Source organism: Nuphar pumila, chromosome 3 (assembly GCF_984573655.1).
Source record: "Nuphar pumila chromosome 3, dmNupPumi1.hap1.1, whole genome shotgun sequence".
NCBI classification, from domain to species: Eukaryota; Viridiplantae; Streptophyta; class Magnoliopsida; order Nymphaeales; family Nymphaeaceae; genus Nuphar; species Nuphar pumila.
In genome coordinates, this window is record NC_143251.1 from 75,705,315 (window position 1) to 75,728,633 (window position 23,319).

At 36.5% G+C, this 23,319-nt stretch overlaps 1 pseudogene; it reads left to right on the top strand.

Annotated features, from left to right (window-relative positions):
* Nucleotides 1–22,288: 22,288 nt before the first annotated feature.
* LOC149843039 (putative magnesium transporter NIPA8 pseudogene) lies at nt 22,289–22,795 on the top strand (annotated as a pseudogene).
* The last annotated feature ends 524 nt before the right edge of the window (nt 22,796–23,319 follow it).

The window sequence follows — 23,319 nt, forward strand, 5'->3', positions numbered from 1 at the left end:
GCACAAACACTGGTTTTTTAAAATCTTACCAGCACGAACACTGGATTTTGAAAATTTACCAGCACGAACATTGGTTTTTTTGAAAAAAATTTTCCAGCACGAAAATTGGATTTTTGAAAATTTTACCAGCACGAACACTGGTTTTTGAAAATCTTACCAGCATGAACACTGGATTTTGAAAATTTACCCAACTGATTCTGATGAGAGATTTTCAATCTTCATCCTCACGATGACTTAGACAACTGTCGGGATCTCAGGATTTATCCCTTATCCTGAATGGGTAGTTCAGGTTTATCCCTTAACCTGAAGGGGAAACTCAGGTTTATCCCTTATCCTGAAGGGGTAACTCAGGTTTATCCATTAACCTGAAGGGGAAAATGAAAATGGTACATATGGATGCAAATGAATGCGAATGAATGCATGCAAATGCAAATGAATGCAAATGTATGTAAATGAATGCAAATGCATGCAAAATGAGAGATTTATTTGACCCTGCCTGCATACAGGATGTTTTGAAGACAATTTTCAAAATAATGCCCCAGTATAACTGGGGAGTGAGAAGTTGGATGAAAGGATAAGTAATTGATATTTGAAGAATACTTTCTGACTTTTGATTGATTCAGGAGAGACTCTGAAAAATATCACTTCTCGCAGAAGGACATGGTGCAGAGAAGGAGAAATTGATAATTTTATTGATGCATTGAAGGAAAATGACAAATCAAGGAAAGATAGACAAGATTACATCATCCTTTGAAGGCAAAATGAGAAATGGAAAAATGCTAGCATCGTCAGCTTTTTGAGTAATCGAGGAAAGATGGCTAGTCCTTCTTTTTATCTTCAACGAGGATATTCTTATCAATGCAATCTTGAATAATGTTCTTGAAGACAAAACAGTGGTCAGTATCGTGTCCTACTGCTCGATGGAATTTGCAGAATTGGTCCATGAACCTTCCCATGATCATGGGAGGATCTGTGGCTCTTGGAAGCTTTACCATTTCTTTGGTCAACATATATTCAAGGATTTCATCGAGAGGTTGCTCAAGAGGAGTAAACTGACGATCGTCACCCCAACCATCCCGTTTTATCTTTTCTTTCTGCTGACTCAATTTTTCATTCTTCTTTGAAGACTTTTCTTTCTGACCTGCATGATTGCTCTTGCTATTTTTGTAGCCACTGCGGCCGACATTGGCAGAGAAGATGAAATTTTCCTTCTTCTTTGAATCTTGATTATTCTTGACAAGGGTGATGCCATCATAGACCCCATTCTCTATTCCCATCTCGAGCCACTCGGCCCGTTCAGTAAGCTCAATAAAAGATTTGGAGGGTGAGGTGGAGATAAGACCTCTCAAAGGTTGTGAGAAATTGTTTAGAATAATCTGGAGTGCGTGCTCCTCTAAGATGGGATTTCTCATTTTATTACAAGTGCCCCTCCATCTGCGGATGAAGTTTCTGGCTTTCTCATTATCTCTTTGCTTTGTATTATAGAGATGGTTTAGCGTTGGCGACGCTTTGGTGTTTAAAAGGAATCGTTCAATGAACAGATTAACCACTTTATCAAATTCCTTCAATTCGATGGGATTGATATGCTCTGAGTACCACTTGGCGGCGGTGCCCTCCAGACTGTGAGGAAAACATCTGAACAAAGCACGATTGTCTCTCTTGAATCGATTGCACTCGGCAAAGAACATAGACAGGTGAGCCTTGGGATCGCCAGTCCCATCAAATTTGACAAATTTACGGGGGAGATCTTCTAGGCTGTCATCCCCATCTAAACCATCATAGAAATCTTTGCTTGTAAAAATCCTTTTGCCCTTGTCTCGGGCTTGCAGATCCTTAACCATTTTGACCACATCTCTGAGTTGAGACTGGTCAGAGTTATTAGCAGAATGATCTTTTAGCTTATTGTCTGACCCCTGCCCCTGTGTCATCTTCTGAAAAGCTTGCTGAGCCTCACACTCTTCATCGGTGCCACCTCCTGATTCTGCTTCATCAGATGTATCCTCATGTTGGATACACTTCTTGGATATCTTCAGTTGTTTCTCTAATGTTCGGCCCTTGATCTTTTTTTTGGTAGGAATCTTGTCGGAACTGTCCCATGTTTGATCTGCCATTATCTTATTCAACATCTTTCGAAACATGGCATACATCTGAGGATCGATATCATCATTGGCTTGTTGACTTTGGTTCCTAGCAGATTGCGGAGAATCCATCTCTTGCTCGCTGCTACTGTTAGGGTACTGAAGCAACACTATTTTCTTCTTGGATCTGGTCTGAACCATTCCACGATGCTGAAACTCTCTGTAAGACAAATAGGATGATTAGAATGATAGAAAATTCTTGAAGGCAATGACTTGGAGAATAGAATGAAAATAATGGATGAAGATCTGAAATTGGGTTGACAGTTTGAGGGATATCCCTTTATCAGGGATGGGATTATTGCTGGGATTGCGACAATTGCATTGTTATTCCATGAGAGGAAATAAACAACCAAGATATGTCTTGTTACCTAGGAGAGGCCGTCAACCATGAAGAAAAAGACATTTTTAAAGGAATATAACAAAGTAATGCATAATTGGTAATGAGCTTCCCTACGAACTTGGGAGGTTATCTGAGAAGGAATAATTTTTTCAGGGAAAAGCATTCATCCCAAAGGGCATATTGCAGGAGAGTTCAAAAAATAACATTATGAAGAAAATGACCTCCAAATATAAGGAAAACTGATGATTTTATTGATGTCTTGGAGGAAGGATGACAAATTTAAAGAAAGCAACTGGAGACTACATTTATTCAGAGAAGCAAAAAGCAGAAATGATGGAAATGAGAAAGCATTGGCATTTGTCGTCTTCATGAATGATCAAGGAAAGGCTCGGTCAGAACGGCCGACTGGTCTTCCTCTTTAATAGGGAAATTCTTGTCAACGCAGTCTTGAACGATATTTTTGAAGACGAAACATCGCTCAATATCATGCCCTGTAGCTCGGTGGAATTTGCAGAAGCGATCTTTCCATTTCCCTAGGGCGACCGGAGGATTAGCAATTCTTGGAAGTTTAACCATTCCTTTGCTCAGCATGTATTCAAGGACCTCTTCGAGGGGCTGATCTAGAGGGGTAAATTCGCGATCGTAACCCCAACCGTCATGTTTTGGCTTCTTTTGACTGCTTGCTTTCTGCTGGGAGCGGGATTGAAGGGGTTTGGCTAGGACAGCCGACTGGTCTACTATTTTGCTTTCCCCTAAAATATTCTTATCAACATGATCCTGAACGATATTCTTGAAGACAAAACAATTTTCTGTATCGTGTCCTATTGCACGGTGAAACTTGCAAAATTGCTCTTTGAATCTGCCCATGATTGACGGAGGATCAACGACTTTTGGTAAATGGACCATGCCTTTTGCAAGCAAATTTTCTAAAATAGTCTCGAGCTTCTGATCCAGAGGGGTGAACTTTCGATCAGCGCTCCAGTCTTTGTGTTTTGGTTTTTCTTTCTCCTTCCCTTTATGCTGGGTACTTGACTAGAGAGGTTGATCATTCCGCTTGGCTGGTTCCTTTCTGGTGCTTGACTCGGGTAGCTCTAATAGCATCTTTGTCATCATTTTTTTGAAACATTTTGTACATGACTGGATCAATCTCATCTTCACTTGTCTTGTCCTGCTTCTTGACTGGCCTCGAAGAACTCATCTCTTCGATACTGCTTGGTGTTGTTCTCTTTCCCGACCTTGTTTGAACTAAAGTGAAATGCCAATACTTTCTGCAGAATAAAGGAATAGTTTAGACTGAAGGATTTTTGGGAAAAATAGAGATGATGAAGGAGATGTCTAAGGACTTGGAAAGAGACAAAAATTCTGAATAGAATTTGGAAGACATATATAAAGAAGAGAAGTTTGACAAGATTTGAACATTTGAAAAATTGCAGGCAGGATCAAAATAAGGTTAGAAATTCGAAGTCCAGAGGAAAGGTAGGAAAAGGAAAATCGCCTGGACTTTTGAGGAAAAATATGAGGTTTTGAAAATCGTCCAGGGTTTTTGATAAAATTGTTGAAGAAAAATAGATGAAATTTGTAAAAGGAAAATAAAAGAGAATTGAGAAATAAAAGAAGAATGCATTTAATCACATCCTACACAAACAATTATGCACATACAACATTCCCTAAGAAGCTGACTCTAAATGCATCAATTTTGAAAGATCTGTAGGACCTTAATCCTGACTCTAGGCTCAGATCATCTGTGTCCAACCATGCTATGCCGATATACTCGAACCGAGGCTCGATGTACGTGGCATAAAAATTCATCTCTGGTTCTAGGCTTGTGTTTTCCCAACATCCTTGAGCGCCTGCCGATATACGTTGGACTATGGCCCTTGGTACGTGGCAGGGGGGCGTTAGCCCAAATAAGTGGCCCAGTTGTGAGGCTCTGTCCCGAACTATGGTTCTGGAAGAGAGCCCAGCAACGTGAAGACCGGGTAGACATAGGTGGGGTGGTTTCTGAAATATGATCACATGCAGACAAACAGAGGGCTCTAAATCCTAAAGAGATAGAATTTTGAATTTTTTTGAAGAAGCAAACATTGTTTTCATATCAGTCCTAGATTGAGGAGTGTTGTATTTCAGACCTAAGTCTAAGTGAGCATGCATAATTCTCCTCAATATGGTCCTACCAAACCATGCCTAGTCTACATGCAATCCATGTCAGCTGGGTTCAAGTCTAGGCTCCTAGGTTCACATGATATCAGAAATTAAAAGCTGACATTCCATAGAGCCTAATGTTGATAATTGAGCTAAGTTAAAGCACATACTTGATCAGACGAAGACAGGTCCCATCTCGGTCGCCAAACCTGTTATCATCGCAAATTTTTTTTCCTCCCTTGCGAGAGAGAAACGAATTTCGCGAGTCAAACTCGACCAAAGTTTTGAAAATGGTTTTAAAAAATTACTCGCCTCCGTTTTGAAAATTTGCGGGAAAATTCTGTGGAATGGGATCCGCCTGTCGGTACGAGGTTCAACAGTTTCTGGCGCCTTTACCAGGGGTAATTGAACCAAGGACCAATTATGTGCTTTAACTCGACTCAAATATCTAAATTATGCTCTATTTTTCCTAGAATGCACAAAGAATCAGGCTTGTGCTATGAAATTTTGAAAATAATGCAAGTTTGAGAAACATGATGTTTGCTTTGGAAAATTGAAATATGCTGGAAAAATGATTGGAAAAGTTCTTGAAATTGGGATTCCTGGGAAAATCATTGAAGTTCATTGAAAATCAGAAATTTGCATTGGAAAGTGATTTCTCAGGAAAGCTTAAAAATCTGAGAAAATTGGTTTTGAGATTGGAAACTTGGAATTGATTTTATGAGAAAATGGATTTGAGAAATGCTGGGAAAATTAGGAAATTCATTGGAAAAGGATTTCTGAAAAGGAGAATGAATTCTCAAGAAAATTGGGTTCTCAGGAAAATAGGAAATCTGAGAAAATCGATTTTTGAAAACTTGGGATTTTGAAATTTGAGAATTTTAAAACATTGGAAAATCTTGGTGTGAACTTGGGAAATGCTTTGAAATCTCTTTTGAAAACTCAGGATTTTGAGAAAATCAGATCCTGAGAAAGACTTGAGAATTCTTGAGAAAGCTGAATTTTCTGAAATTGAAATTGGAAAATGAATTTGAGAATAATGCAATTTGAATGATATGAATGAATGAATATGAATTTGAAAAGGGAATTTCATTGAGGAATTGGGAAATCCTTTTAAAACTTTAAAAAATGCAGTGCATTTTGAAGTTAGCCTAAGTGTGTAGGCTGAATGTGGCTAATACGAAGATCATAAATCTTGGTTTTCTTCGTATTCTGACTATGGCCATAAATACGAATCCCACCGAGTTTATAAACTCCATAAAAGCTTGTGCATGTGCCATTCGTGTAAACCATAGTGAATTTGAAATAATGTGCATAAATCATACATCACATATTAAAATTTTGCAGAAATTAAACTATATGCAATGCAACCCTATTCTAAGCAGAAATGTAACTCTTATTCCAAATATTACATTGATTTTTTACATTGAATTGAAATAATAGAAATAAAATGACTAAGTCTTCTTCTTGAATATTCCTGCAAAACTGGAAAATAAAGTTAGCACAAAAATGTAGGTTTTTCTGAATTTATCCAAAAATATGAAAAATTATCGGATATTATTCAGATATAAACCCAGATTCATACCCCCTTTGATATAAACATGATAAATAATGAATAAATTTCAAAAATAAACTTGAAAATTCGAAATTGGGGTCAAAATGACCAAAATACCCCTGATGACCTTGAAATCAGGGTTTTCTGAAAGAATTATTGTAAATTTTGGAATTTTGAAAATCAAATGAAATAAATCAAACATAATATGATAAAATATGATGATATGCATGAAATTTTGGATAATTAGAAATTGAAATTTCGAAATATAGGTCAAAATGACCAAAATACCCCTGATAACAAGACTATGGCCTTGAAACCAGGGTTTTCTGAAATAAATTTTGCAAAATTGAAAAATATGAAATGCAAATGAGATTGAAATTAACCCTAATATGATTCTACATGCTTATGTACATGATAAAAACCCTAAAATGGCGAAAATATCATAAATATCAAATTTAACCTGATTTTCGCTTCTGAATTTAAAGATAAACTAACACATGGAGCAAATGAACTTGGAATTAAGCCAAATTTGGCATGGACACCTAAAATAACCCTAGAAACATAATGTATCTCGAAAATCTAATTTTTTATATTTTTAAATATGGAAATTCAAATAAAAACCCTAAATTTTGTGATTTTTGCCTAAAATGTTGATTCTAAAGGGGGTTTAGGATATCAAATTTCCATAACAATTTCCCAAATTTTATGGGGTGACAGAAGACAGTAATTCAAGAATTTTGGCTTTTTACACTTTCTGTTTTTGACCTATGGTCGGAGCTGTGCCACTCCGGCAAGTCGGATCGGAATCCGGCGACTCTAGTAAATGAAGGAAACAGACAGGTTTCGGTAGAAAATGTGGGAAAAATAGCAGACAGATGGGAAAATGGCTGAAATTGTGGGAAAATGTCCATGACAAAGAGGGGAAGATTTGATATTTTTACACCATTGGGATTCGGATTACGGTTTGGAAAAGGCCACACTGTTATCAGAGACCTAAATCTCTAGAATTTCTGGACATTGGAATCTGTTAGACAGAAAGCGAAAATTCGGGAAAAATAATGAAACAGATCCAAAAATTCTCAAATTTTAGGAAATGACAGGAAATTATGTTAGGAAAAACTTTCATGTTTAAAGTTTTTGCAGAAAGATTACAGATTGGGTGGACTTGATGAATTAGAGTCTATCTATACCCTGACGAAAGAAAATCGATATTTTCCCAAAGGTCTGAGAAATCCGATTTTTTACAGAGAGTAAAACTAACTGGAAAAACTTCAAAATTTCCAGATCATCAGTAGATTCGATTATGAATCCACTGTGAGTTTTGAAGGACAATTTGAATATTCCACAGGGGGCGATTTTATGGGTTTTGTCTGCTAAAGCAGAAATTGGAAGTTCAGAGAAACAGAAAACCCGGTTTAGGGTTTGATTTTTAAAATGAAGTTACATACATTAAATCAATCTGAATTTTTGTTAGAAAATTTCAGACAAACAGAGGCATTCATAAATTTTTTTTAGAATTTATTGACAAAAAATCAAGCATAAAATAATAACTGGACTCCATGCATAAAATCAAAACATATAGTTCTCTAGGTAAATATTAATGAGACCAATGAAACACTCATAAAGCAATAAAATAAAATAAATGTAATGCCTACAAATGTATAGTCGACATGAAAATAAACAGAAAATGAAATAAAAGTTGAGAGGGTATGATGCTTATTTTGATATTGGCTACAAGTGAAATGGATCTGATCCATCCATCGGATGGATCCTCTCACCTAGATAGCCTTGACATAAAAAAAAAAAATCATAAACTTCATCAAACAAGTACTAACGATGCGAGGATCTTACCTTGGAGGGTTTGGTTGCAACGAATGGAGTTGAAGCAGCAAAAGAGGAGGCTGCTAGGGTACGGCTCAAAGGGAGAGGTGGTACTTCTAAGATCCGACTGTAGGTGATGCTTCAAGGTTCTAACTGTGGTGATGGAGTTAATTCAACATTGGTGGTGCTGCTGGGACATATAGGAGTGCTGGAACTGGCTGGAGGTGCTGAAGTTGAAGGGAGTTTGGAGACGAAGCTGGCTGCTATGAAGATGGCCGAAGAGGTGGCTGAAGGGAGAAGGAGGGAAGCTCCTTGCACCGGTTGGAGTTGTTCACTCTTTGATGGAAGGGCTGAAGTTGCTGCTGTGTTTGTTGCTGATAAGGTGTGGCTGGAGCCAAGGGAAGATGGTCTGGTGGCTGGAAGGCTTTGCTGCTGTGGTTGGAGTTGCCGTGAGATGGGCTGAAGGAAGGCTGGAAGGGAGCTACCAATGATGCTGAAGACTGCTTCAAAGTAGCTGTGGTGGTTGAAGGTGGTGGCTGCCTTGGTGCAGTTGAAGGTGCAGCAAGGTGGGCTGCTAGAAGCAGGTGGTGAGGATGGTGCTTCAAAGTGGCTTCAATGGCTGGGAGTTGCAGCCAAGGATAGCTGCAGCCAAAAGAGAGAGAGAGAGAGAGAGACAGAGAGAGAGAATTGAATGGGCGTTCCATGGAGAGAGGGCCAGCCGTATACCCCTTCTTGTTTTTTTTTTTTGTTTTTTTAACTTAGGTATTAATTCATTTCCTACTTAGGGTTTAATTAGAGAGGAATGAGACGGAGGAAGGGTTTACGTGAATGGCTAGAGAATAGGGAAAAGAAGGAAGGAAGAGAAGGGAAGAAGGAAAAAGGAAAGAAAAGGAAGAAGGAAAAAGGAAGAAAAAGAAAAGGAAAGAAAGGAAAAAAAAAAGGGAAAGAGAAAGGGAAAAAGAAAAAGAAAAGAAAGGAAGAAGAGAGGGGGCTGGAGGTTTGGGCGACCACCTTGTGGGTCCTACCTCTCTAAAAAAAAAATAAAATCAATAAAAACAAAAATAAACAAATAAAAAGAAGCATCTTTTTTTTTTTTAATAGAAATGCAAATGAATGGGCCATCTCAGAGCGGGTCCAAATTTCAATTTTGAAATTCATTTTGAAGATTAGAGGGGTAAAATAGTCTTTTCAGAAAGTTTCCAGACGAAACGAGTTATTTTTGGCAGTTTTTTAAATGAACTCGGATTTTGAAGTTCAATACCCCGTTGCGAAGCAAATCCAGTGTAGAATTTGAAAATGTAATTTTGAAAGAAATCCAGATTGTTTTTCTCGAGAAAATGCTTTCAACAAAATGAGCTATTTTTGGCAGTTTTTGAAACGAGCTTGGATTTTGAAGTTCAATACCCCGTTGCGAAGCAAATTCAGTGTAGAATTCAAAAAATTTGAGTTTGAAATAAATCCAGATTATTTTTCTTGAGAAAATATTTACAAATTTAGACTCCTGGGGGTAAAAATGTCAATTTTGGAAACCCAGGGTTTGAAATTGATTTCTGAAAGTTTTTAAAACTCGATCTGGATTGACATTTATAAAACTGGAGTTCTAGACTTCGAAAATGGAATGAAATGTGATGAAATGTTATGAAATGCTGAGAAATGATATGAAATGATGAGAAATGACATGAAATGCTATGCGAAATGCTAACTCTGAATGAAGAATTTTGGATGTCAGACCCCGATTGACACTTGTATCATTTCAAAAAGTGTTAAAATTGACAAAATTTGCAAAAATGGTTAAAGAAATGATTTTCGAGCTCTGCCAAGCTAGAGTGACACTAGAAATTAGGGTTTGAGCTGGATTAAACTGAAATGAACTGAATTGAGTTGGGTTTTAGAGTTTTAGAACTCAAATGAACAGACCAGGCACTGACTCAACTGACCTTTCCGACTGAATTTTCAAGAAAAGCTGCCATTTTTATAAAATAGTACGGAATGATCACTAGAGTGAAGTGAATTACGAACCTGAACTAGGTTTGAGCTAGAACAAAGGTCAGTAATACTGATATGAACTAAAATCAAAGCTTGAACACTAGCTCAATTGACTGAACTCAGCTCAATTTCAGCTGAAAGAGCTAAAATGAGCTCCTAGACACTTGGAAATGGTTTTGAACTGAAACTGGAGCACTTGAACTCCTGGTGAGCTCAAGTTAGACTCTGAGGAACATGACTGACTGAGAATGACTGACTTAGAGACAATTGGCTTGGATTCAAGTGAGAAATGAGCTCATTTTTGAAGAAATGATCCCATTTTGGCAGGAATGGTCAGAAATGAAAATGGTCTGTTCATTGTGAGCTCAGATGAGCTTGAGATGACTGATATTCTAACTGTCTTGAACTGACCAATGAGCTTGGTTGATTCCGACTGACTGGGGTCCGGGATGACCTAGGGGTAAAATGGTAATTTCCTAATGAAAATGGGTAAAATGGTGATTTTCTGAAACTGACTCGGGGTTTGACTCCTACACTGACCTGACAGGGTTGGCATTGCCTGAGGAGGATTGTTTGAGAATGAGTGAGGAAAATTTGAGGTGTTTACAATATCCGCTTAGTCACTATAAAGTCTTGTTGTGACTGGCTGGTGAAGCATGGGATCTGATGAGTCGAGATCAGAGGCCCAGTAGGCCCAAAACCAAGCTTCTTGATCTATCAAAATGTATGGGATTTGCCATTGTTAAGATTTAGCTTTAATCCCGGGATCAGTTAGAACCTTGTATTTCCAAACACGAAGTGGATGTTATTTTCCCAAGAATCTGATCATGTTTTACTAAACAAGTTGGTCCACCTTCGGATCCGCAGTAAGATCTCTTGTCATCATGTTTTGATATCTTCTCTTTGAGGGCTATTAGCTTTTGTTCTGCTTTTCTTTGTATTAATATGCAGATTGAATAGTTATTATATACAAATTATTGTGTTTGTTTCTGTGTAATTGGGCATTCATACCTTCGAACCAAGACCCCTGCGTCAATCACTTAACCATCTCCAGCTGAAGTATGCCTACCATAAGGCGTGATTCTACCTCTTGAGGAGGGTGGATGATCATTCCCCAAGGAAAGGCTCTTGCAAATATTCACCAGCGATACATATTTAATCAGTATTTGCCATGAAATTAATTTTGGATCTCTGCAATTTCTTGTGTTTAGATCATGCTAGTGAATTCAATCAATTAATCTACATCCTCGGTGAGTAGTCTGATTGTTACATGGGTTATTGTTTATTCTTTATATCAAATCTCTCCATTTGAATTTAGATACATCCTCACATTGGGTTGTCTTTCATAGGGAGTCGAGGTGTCCTGTGGGCTCATGACCAGAGTTTCTGATGATGATAGAAACCTAAGGTCTGTCGGATTGAAATCAGCCTTCTTCACTACTCTCTGCAATATTAAAATCAAAGGGTACCGTAGATCCAGAGAGACCAGCAGATGGAGACTTAAGATGGCTAACGGAAAGAAGAATTCCAGAAAAAGCAAAATGGTGATTCACTGGTGAATTTGCAGCAGTAGGCTCTCAGCAGAATCGCCTGTGGGAAACTAGAGCCATGCATACAAATTTCTGAAAGGCAGCATATAGTCTGATAAGCATGCCGTAAAAGTTATCATATCATTACCAGCTGAGGAATTGCTTGGAGCAGTGATGCAGAGCCATTCTCAATCTGTGAAGAAAATAGTTGGTCCCCACTTGCCTTCAGCTGAGGAGTTGGCTTCATCAGCGATACAAAGGCAAACCACCACCAGTTGACACAGATGCTTTTGAGCAAATTTCAAACAAAAATATGTAGGCAAAGAATAGTACCTATGGCAAATGCATCTGAAACTTTCTGTGAGTTGATAGACAACATTGCTATGTGGTGCTCAGTAAATTTACCTCAGTGGTATATCTAAGAATGGAACAAGGTGCCACGCAAGCTGGCTTCCAACTAATCTGCCATAGCAGACCCATACTCTGACAATTAAATCTGCTTGATGAAATATATCATACATTCTGTTCCTAAATGACAAACTGCCTGCAGAGAACCGGTCATAGAAAATGAAATAATCTGTGGAAATGACCAAAAGCTCACATGTGGAGTTCACTTTATTGCATCAGAATGAGTTTCAAAAGGATTTGCAATGTGTTACTGCAAAAAAAAAAAAAACAGTGACAACAATGTGACTGCTTGTTTGTGTGTCAGAGGGATGCAATTCACTGGATGTGGGAACTGCTCTAGTTCCTCAAATTAGGACCTCTTAGTCCCTCTTCATTCCTGTATCACCCAAGAGTAGGGTATCCCAGGAATTGTTCTTTAGATTCTCAAGTGTTGCCACTTCTGTTTCAGGAATCACTGGATATAACCTCAAGTGCAGAAGCAATTGCCTGACTTGAAAGCTAGGAGGTAATATTGAAGGCTCAAGTAAAACCTCATGGAAGGACAAGTAGTCAAAACCTTATCCAAGTTGGAAAGCGGCATACAAGGACCTGGTGTCAACTTTTTCTCAAGCGGTAAAAGTACATTTTGTAAGCAGCACATCCAGTTATCAACATTGCTTCATACATTTAAGGTTTTGATTGCAAGAAATCCAACGGTGTCAATTCAAGGAGCTTCTGAAGCTCCGACGTCAGAAGCTGGCTCTGCAGACAATATTGAACGGAGATTGATCACCCCCCCCCCTTGCAGCTACATGAGGCATTCAAAATCTGTTATAAAATATTCAGTACTCTGACCTGATTTCTCAACAACTGTGACACCTATTCCATGTTCATCTGATGAGCTGGGAGAAGGAAATGTCACAAGTGAAGCTCCTGAAGCTACTCACGTCGCCTACAACAAGTATATAACAAAATTTGCTGGAGAGGATGCCTTTCATCCCCATGTCAGGGTGCACCCTTTCTATGTCTTGCGAGTCAACAAGATGCTTTCATGTGCTGGAGTTGATAGGTATGCTTCCATCATATTTTTTTTTTCTTGGAGTGGTGTCAGTGAATCCACTGAATGATGCCATGTTATAATTCGATGGCTGAGTAGTCCCTTGGATGCTAAGGAACTTTCCCATTAATAAATTTGTTTCTTTGCCTGTGCTTATCGTCTCAAGGATTCATATTGTTAGATAGTTGGTGCTTTAGAAAAACTGAGACCTTTTGCCTATTGTTTATGTGCTTACTTGGCTCTTCATTTTTGCTAAATAAATCTGTTGGTGTGTCAATTTTTGTAAAAAAAAAAAGTCTGAGTTTTTTCACTGTATATATCCTATTGTATTCATTCACCATGGGGATTTGAATCAATCTACTGTAAAGCATTCTTTAGTTAGATTATAATCCTCCCTTCACTCACATCATCTCGCTGCCCCTCCTGCTGTAACAGCTCCAGCAGCACCCATCACTTACAGCAATGCTTAGCATTGATGTAACACCCAATCACTTACAACAATACTTAGCATTGTTGTAACATAACAAACGCTTACAGCAATGCCACGCATTGCTGCAACATTCGTTTACCTGCAGCAATGTTGGGCATTGCTGAAACCCACCTGTCACCATCAGCTCTCCCTCAATTATGAGTTTTACTGTAAGCTCACGGCTGCAGTAATTTACCTCTTCAACAACCCAAGTGTTGCCCATTTTAGCAACACTATGGTCACCCTTTGTGGCTAGCATCCCCTTCAGTCCACTTCATAACATCAGTCCCAGCCATTCCTCTAGAAATCCACTGTTTTCAGCCACCTTGTAAATATCTACGTCCATGGTCATGACAGGAATCAGTTCATTTTCTGTCTCAATCTTCCCTCCCATTTTCGGGTTCATCATACTGGTAAATTGTTTAAGATCTGTTCACTCAATACCATTTAAATTGTTCTGTTTATTCCTTGGATACACATCGCTCAATGTATCCTTTCATTAGTGCTTCCACATTAATATGTAGTTTAAACATATGCCGGTTAGTACCTTCAGCAGTGTTCTCACCACATTATTAGTTGTCTTCTTAGGATTGCCTGTGGCATCATTTTCTGTTTTCACAGCATTGTCAATAGCATAGCTCACTATTTACCACAGCATGGCTTGCTGTCTTCACTCACATACTGTAATCAGTACACTTGGCAACACCCACTCACCTTTTACAACAACACACCTCTCACGGCTACAGTGTTGTTTTGCAGCAGTCTGAGCATAACGTGTTTGCCCATCAATTCCATTCCCAGCCCGCTGTTGTGCTTTGCACCCCAGCACCTTACCCATCCGTATGCTACAGCGCTACTTGCAGCAGTCTGAGCATAACACGTTCCTTCACAACAGTCAGCACCTTCATTTTTCCCCTGCCTACAGTACTCCCATTGTCCAGCCACCATTAGTACTTACCTTCTCCACTACACTAACCATCACCTGTTTACTTATTGCCTATCATTCACCTTCCCCTTGTTTCTTGCATTTTCATCAATAACATTTAAATTTTCCACCATGTCATTATCACCATCAATCATCCACACATGTTCATATGTCATGTAATACCCTTTTATGGTCTCAATAGTCTATGCATCTGGGTCCTCTCATAAAAACTCCTAACATAATTTTAGTTGTACATATATATAGTTCTTGCACTTCACAATAGATCTATATTTTATTTCTCCTTCTTTCCTCCATGAGTCCCATATTCTCATCCATATTTTTATTACTAACCTAGATATATGATCACGCATCTGTTGATCGCCAGCATAGTTTATTTTGTTTCTTTTTACCTTTTGCAAATCTTACCTTGTGCATACCCATCTCTCTCATTAAATGTTGCCCCTGATGGCCATGCTTCTAGCATCATTTCACTATAGCACTCTCATCCACCTGCATTGAGTGCACGTCATTAGGTAATGTATATATATACATATATATATATATATGAATATATACACATATATATATATATATATATATATATATATATTCGTATGTATGTATATGTATATAGGCAATGCATGTATATATGCATATAGGCATGTATGCCATTTTTCATCCCTTCATCATGTATATCTTAGTATATAAGCATGTTACTATTAATATCTATATGACATGTGCCATTTCTCTTCTCTTTTCATACTAACCAGTTGTTTTGCAGGAAATATGTAAAAAAATGTCATTATTTGGGATTTGTATTTTAAAATGTTATTATAAGTTAGATCTTAAATGAGAATCTACGTTTCCATTCATTAGATAGAATGAATGAGCATTGTAAATATCATAAATTACTTGTTCTCAGATCATTTTACCCTTTATTTTAAATTCTCATAAATGAGACCACGAATGGCACGTGCACCATTCTAATAGGAGGTGATTAAATCCTAAGTTGACGATTTACATCAATGGGCATAGTCAGGATATAAACAAAACTTAGGATTTTCATCTTTTATGGAATAATGCTGGATCCACACTGGACCCTTTTCAAAATTCATCATATTTTCTTTAAACATTTTTCTCTTTTATCAGAATTTAATTTAAAATTAATTCAATATATATACCAATGGCCATAGTCAGGGTATATTGAGAGTTAATTTCACTTTAAACTCTATAAAAGCACCAAAAATATGTTTTATTCTTCACTTGAATTTAAATATAGATTATTATATAATACTTTCAATGACCATAGTCAAGGATGTATTATATCTTCAATCTTATTTACATTCATTTAAAAGAATGAAATACGATTTTCAAATCCAATTTCAAAATTTAAATTCATTCATCATTTAGGATAGAACTGCATCATGTTTTCAAAATTTCAAAACTCCAAGTGATGTTAATATCTTCTTCAATCAATCTTCAATTCTTGTAAAATCCAATTCATCTTTTCATTTTCAATTCTATTTTCATTTTTCAAATCTCAAAGTCCAATTTAACTTTGAGATTTCAAATTCATTTTATATTCAAAATTTCCAATTCAAATCATATTTCAAAGTTCAATTTGACTTTGAAATTCCGAATTCATTTTATATTCAAAACTCCAATCAAATTCAAAGTTCAATTTAACTTTGAGATTCTTGATTCATTTTTTCCAAATTCAAGCTCAAAATTCAGGTCCAATTTGACTTTGAAATTCATTTATTCTCAAATCAATTTTGAAATTCCAAATCCAAAGTTAGATCCAAATTACATCTTGGATTCCAGATTTCAGATCCAATTCCCATTTAGGATTCTGGATCCAGAATCCAATTTCATCTTGGATCTCAGACTTCAGATCCACTCCATTTTAGGATCCAGAACCCAATTCTACATTGGATCTCAGACTTCAGATCCACTATATTTTAGGATCCAGAACACAATTCTACATTGGATCTCAGACTTCAGATCCAATTCCAGATCTTGGATCCAGAATTCAATTCCATTCCCAATTCTATATTTCAAATCCAAATTCCATTTTCAGATCTCATCTGAACTTCCTAAATCCATTTCTATTTTTAATATCATTTGAATTTCTCAAGTCCATTCTGATCTCAAAATTCAAATTCAAATTCCATTTCAAATATTCATTTCCTTTCCTAAATCCAAGTTTAAAATCCAAATTCAAAGTCCATTTCTGACCTTGAAACTTCATTTCCTTTCATTTCAAGCTTCAAATCATTCTTTCTCAAAATCAAGATTTATTCTTCCAACTCTGATTTACTTCAAAGACTTAGAACTTCTCTGATCTATCTCAAGTTCTAAGTTAAGATTTTACCATTCAGAAACCAATTCTTCACTCCATTATCAAGTCCATCTCAGAACACTTGGAGATTTTCAAAACCATTTTTTTGAAAAGAGCATACATCCTTGCATTGCACAAGCATGATTCTTTGTGCATTTAGACTTAGGATAAATTCTTAGATAATATTTAGGCAAAGCAAAAAGGCGTAAATTCGATCCTTGGTTCGATTACCCCTGGTAAAGGCGCCAGGAACGGTCGAACCTCGTATCGATGAGCGAATCCCGTCCCTCTAATTTTTTCGCAAATATTTCAAAACGGAGGAGAGTAATTTTCTAAATATTTTCAAATCAAAGTCAAGTGAGACCCCGCAAAAGAGTTCCTCTTCTCTCTTCTTTTCTTTTCTCTTCTCTCTTCTTTTCTGTCTTTTATTTTCTCCCTTCAAAAAGGAGGAAATAGAGGTTAGAAAGGAAAAAGAGAAGGAAGAGAGAGAAACCACAAGAGAGGAAAAAGTTTGCGATGATCACAATAGCCCATGCAATAAGCAAGCAACTTCCCCTTTGAAAATCCCCATTAAAAACTCCATTGTAGATTCCAGCTACAAGCGCATCATCATCTATATATCCTTGCAGTTTTCCCATCTCTGCGTGTGCAATTGCTTGCTTGCATCACTCCCCAGCCATTGTCGAGTATTGGATTGTCTAAATCAAATGTTGATTCAGAAAGATTGCCTACCAAATAGGGTCAAGGATTAGAAATGATTCCTATGGTGGTTATTCAGTAAAGTAAGATGTCAAAATAAACGATGGCAAATGCAATGCTCTTACGAGAACTGGAAACTGATAGGCATCCAGAATATGAAGTGGTCATCCATCTAATGCTTGTGCTTCAATGTATTTATACCCCCATTATTTCCATTTTTGCTAGATTACATTATAGTAGTTTGTTGGGTTGCTTATGAGGGACTGTGAAGGCTTCACTGGGATGCATGATTTTGAGTCTAAGGACCAAGATTGTTGCTATCGACAGGGATTATACTGCCCATGACACAAAGCTCAATCTATCTTATCAGAGGAGCCGGTATGTGTTTTTTTTTTTTAACTTACCCCCACTTATGTGTAAAACAGAGGCATCATTGGAGTTTCTCAATCTTTAGAGTGGTCAATTTATGACGCAGCATCAAGAATTGCTCATGCCTTTGGTGATGAATCAAAAGAAATGATATAATGCATAGTGAATATCTGTCATTGGCTTATACATAATACCTGCACCTTCCAATATGTCATTAGCATCCTCCTTGTAACATTTGTAGCATCTTCTTGCCTTGATATGGCATTTGCCGTATCATATCTCATATCATGTAGAGCATCTCATACTCCTTCATTTTATTGCATTCACCATGATCTCACTGTCATCTTGTTTCAACCTTAGCATGTATACAGTCCTCCATTCAGTGCACAGTACCCATTTTTTTTTTTTTTTGCAAATCAATCCCCTGTACATTGCTACAACAACACAGTCTCTCATTTCATTCCCTAACATTTAGCTTTTATCTACCTCATCAACGCTTTCCTCACTGATTGGCATCCACCCTCCTCACAATACTTAGCTCCTCACCCCCACTATATATATGCCACACTTATAGGTTTTGTTGCCTACTGCCCCTCCATCTTCTCACTGCCACATATCTCACAGCACCTGTCACCTCTCCACTTACCTACACCTACAACCATCTCAGCACCATTCACACCTTAGTCAACCCCATACTTGATAGGCATTACTCTGTATCTCTAGACTTGACTCACATAAATGGCAAGCTTCTAAAAATGAATCTGGATATGCTATGATCTCTGAAAGTGTGGAAACTGCAAAAGCTTCAATCAACCCTAATTCTCTTGGTAAGCCTACCTCAGCTCATAGGGAATCAATAGTCGAGCATTTCATGAATCCTACCAATGTCACTCTCAGAATGCAGTGATACAAAACTACTGCAGCTATAATATCTCTGTAAATAGCCGCAAGAGCAATGCCAATGTAAATTGCAGCAGCTTGATCAAGAAGTAAAACAACTGACTGCAGTAGGTCGGTTTCCTGCATTTGCAAAACAAATGTCAGGGGCTGCATATTGTACATTCTTAGCACAGCTACAAAGGGGCTGTCGTGGCTTCCTATGTGTTGCATAAGCACATTTTTTTGCATATTGTCACTTCATCTGTATTGTTCATTGCATCTTTTCATATCAAGCCCCACTGATCTACCCACTGCGTGCACACTACCTTCACATTTTCCTGTCTCTTCACACACTACATAGCATATTTGTTATTTAGGCTCACTTTGCATAATGCATTTTTCAGCCTCCACAGTATTTGTGACCATTCAACACTTTCACTTTATATCATCCAGCTCGTCCATACTATGTGACCTGCTTATCTTCTTGTTCAATGATAAAACACCATAATGCTAACCCTCAGCTAGGCATCCACTATCATTATAGCAACTATCATTGTTATAGAGTATGCTTACCATTTATGTCAGCATGATGTACTTTATTGCATACTCGCTACATCTTTACCATAGCATGTTCTGCACATAGTGAATCACATTCTCACCATTCTACTCTTCATGGCATCTCACTATTCTATGCTCACAACAGTGTCAATCACTGCCTGTGGTTTCCTATATTTCCAATTAATATTAATTCTATCTATGCCCCACCAACTGTGATACACTACATTTTTTTTTCTTTTGCAATTTGTGTACATGTCATCATGATTACCACAACATATGTATAGAATTTTCGTCCTTTCATTTTCTTGCCAATACATCCCCCATAATATTTCCAGTTGATAGTCAGCTTGGATATCAGTCATATATTCTCATAGGTATTTCATTTAAATACATATATATGGCCTCACTTAGTGTAAATGACATAATTAGGTACATATGCATGCTTGTTTAGGATATTATATACCTATATTCCATACTCACTTTCACTTAGCATACTACATATCCATCTTGGCTCTAATTTCCATATTCTGCTTCATATTAACTCTCTCCTTTTTGCAGGAAATGTATGAAAAGGGTTATTTTTTTTGGCTTAGGAATTGTAATTTTTATTTTAAATTCAGAAATGTAATAGCTAGATTATAATGAGAAGTGTACATTCCTTGCATTAGATTAGAATGTATGAGCATATATATGCTTGCTTTATATCAATTCTCTCTTTTATTCTGAAAATTCATGAATGGCACGGGCACCATTCTAATAGGAGGTGATTAAATCCTAAGTTGATGATTTGCATCAATGGCCATAGTCAGGATGTGAACAAAACTTAGGATTTTTATCTTTTATAGAATAACATTGAATCCACACTAGATCCTTTTCAAAAAAAAAATCATCATATTTTCAATTTTTTTTCTTTATTAGAGTTTAACTTAAAATTAACTCAAGATATATATTCATGGCCATAGTCAGGATATATTGAGAGTTAATTTTATTTTAAACTCTATAAAGGCACCAAAAATGTATTTTATTCTTCACTTGAATTTAAATATGATTATTATATAATACATTCAATGACCATAGTCAGGGATGTATTATATCTTCAATCTTATTTTAATTCACTTAAAGAATGAAATATGTTTTTCAAATTCAATTTCAAAGTTCTTCAATTCATTTCATCATTTAGGATAGAATTACATCATATTTTCAAAATTCTTTTCATATTATTTCAAAATCCAAGTGATTTTTGAGATAATTCTTCAAGTATTTTCTTTATTTCTCAAATTAAATTCATCCTTCTATCTTATTTCAAAAGATTCAAATTTCAATTTCAAAGTCCAATTTTGACTTTGAGATTTCAAATTCACTTCTATATTCTAGATTCAATTTCCAATTCAAAAACCAAATTTCAAAGTTTAACTCAACTTTGAAAATTCAAATTCATCTTCCTATTCTCAATTCTATTTTTTCTTCAAAATTCAAAAATTTGATATTCTAATTTCAATGTTCAAATTCAACTTTGAAATTCCCAGATTCATCTCCCAATTTCAGAACTAAAGTTTAAATTCAAGTTTATTCTTTATTTTTTTCAAAAATCTTCAAAATTCTATCTAAAGATTGAGTCTTGATTCTCAAATTCAAAATCAAAGTTTTGAGATTGATTTCGAATCTCAAAATCTGATTTTTCTTAAAGTTTAAGACCCACTGTTAAATTCAAATCTGGATTTCCAAAAATCCAGATCCATCTTCAAAGTCTTATTTGGATTTTCCAAATCCAATCTCCATTTTGGATCCCAGACTTTGGATCCAATTCCAGTTAGGATTCCAGATTTTGGATTCAAGTCCATTTTGGATTCCAGACTTCGAATCTAATTTCATTTAGGATTCCAGACTTCAGATCCAATTCCATTTAGGATTCTAGACTTCGCATCCAATTCCATTTAGGACTCCAGACTTTAAATCCAATTCCATTTAGGATTCTAGACTTCAGATCCAATTCCACTTAGGATTCGAGATCCCGGATTCGATTCTATCTTGGATTCCAGACTTCAGATCCAAATTCTATTTATGATTCATATTTCAGATTCAAAATTCATTTAGGATTCCAGCTTTCAGATCAAATTCTATTCCAGATTTCAAATCTAGTTCCATTTCCAATCCTCATTTCCAAAGCTAATTTCAAATCTATTTCTCAAAATCTGAAGTCAAATTCAAATTCTTGTTTCAGGTCTTAAACTCAAAATTTCTTTTTCAAAATTGATTCTTGAGAATCGATCCAAATTCAAGGTCCATTCTGACTTTGAAAATTCATTCTTATTTCAAAATTTCAATTCTAAGTTCCCTTTTCTCTTCATCTGAGGACTTATCTTTCCAAATTCTGATCACTCCAAGACTTGGAATTTCAAGTCTCTTCTTCCAGATCTATTTCAAATTCTAAGTTAGATTCAGAACCTAACTTTTTCAAACCAATTTCAAACTTTTTGAATTATTTTTTCACTCCATTATCAAACTTATTTCAGAATTACCTGGAAAATCTCAAATTTCCTAACTGTTTTCTCAAAAGCATACATTTTCTGCATTTGCATTGCACAAGCATGATTCTTTGTGCATTTTAGACTTAGGATAAATTCTTAGATAATATTTTAGCAAAGCAAAAGGCATAAATTTGATCCTTAGTTCGATTACCCCTGGTAAAGGCGCCAGGAATGGCCGAACCTCGTACTGACGAGCGAATCTCGTCTCTTCATTTTCCCACAATTTTTCAAAACGGAGGAGAGTGATTTTCAAAACATTTCTTTGGTCAAATGAGACCTTGCAAAAGAGTTCCTCTCTCTTCTTTCTTTTCTCTTCTCTCTTCTTTTCTATCTTTTATTCCCCTTTAAAAGGGAATAGAGGCTAGAAAGGCAAAGAGAAAGAAAAGAGGAATAAGAGGAAAATTTTTGCATGATCACACAAGCCGGCCTGCTAATTTTTGCACTGGGAAACTACCTAAACTTTATTGCCTTTGCATATGCAGCACAGTCACTTCTTGCAGCCCTTGGATCGGTTCAGTTTGTTTCTAATTTAGCATTTGCATATTTTGTGTTAAACAAAATAGTTATGGGCAAAGTAGTAGTGGCCACTGCTTTTATAGTTCTTGGAAATCTTTTTCTTGTTACCTTTGAAAATCATCAATCACATGTTTACACTTCTGAGCAGTACAACAACCTCATATTCCTTTTGTATCTCTCGATCTTAATTGTTGGAGTAGCTCAATACACATACAGAAGAGGAGAGCTCTTACTTTCAGTTTTTGGTTTCGATCTTAGCCCCTATTGGCATATGTTGATGCCTTTGACCTATTCTATTGTTTCCAAAGCTATAGGGTCATGCTCAGTGTTGTTCGCAAAATCACTATCCAACCTATTGAGATTGACCATTGGTAGCCGATATCAGTTGCATAGCTGGTTTACATACTCCATGTTTTTATTGTTTCTTAGTACAACAAGTTTCTGGATGGCCAGATTAAATGAAGGGTTAGCACTGTTTGATGCAATCCTTATAGTGCCCATGTTTTAGATTACATGGACTTTTTTTTCTCTGTTTGGAGTGTTTGATTCATTGTAGCTTCATATGCATTTTCACATCAAAAACCCATTTCCTATGTGATGCATATCATCAATCACAACAAAGCCCAATATGCAATTTCAATATATTGCATTACAACCACCTCTGTTCATCATAGTATAGCCACATCCCCTTTGTGTATCATTTTTTGGTATCACTGCATTACACAACACTTCACTCCCTGTACATTTCCTACAACTACATGCTATTCATCTGCCATTGTGACATGGTTGGAGTTAGGTAGTTTTTGGCTTGTTAATATTGGATCGTCATGGCTAAGCTAACATCTGTGATTACTGCATTGACCATGTGTTATACTCTGTAAAGTTCTTTCTTAAAGTCAATCTGTAGACCTGGTGGTTTTATATTTACTTGTATGTTCTTGTGCTTCTTAGTGTTGGGCATGAATCAGAAGTCAATAACATATGGTCTCCTTCGTGGTCAAAACAAGACTTTGTTGATTCTTTTGTGTTTGTGGATCCTTTTCAGAATCCTGAAGCGTACTGTTTAAAACCAATTTGTTG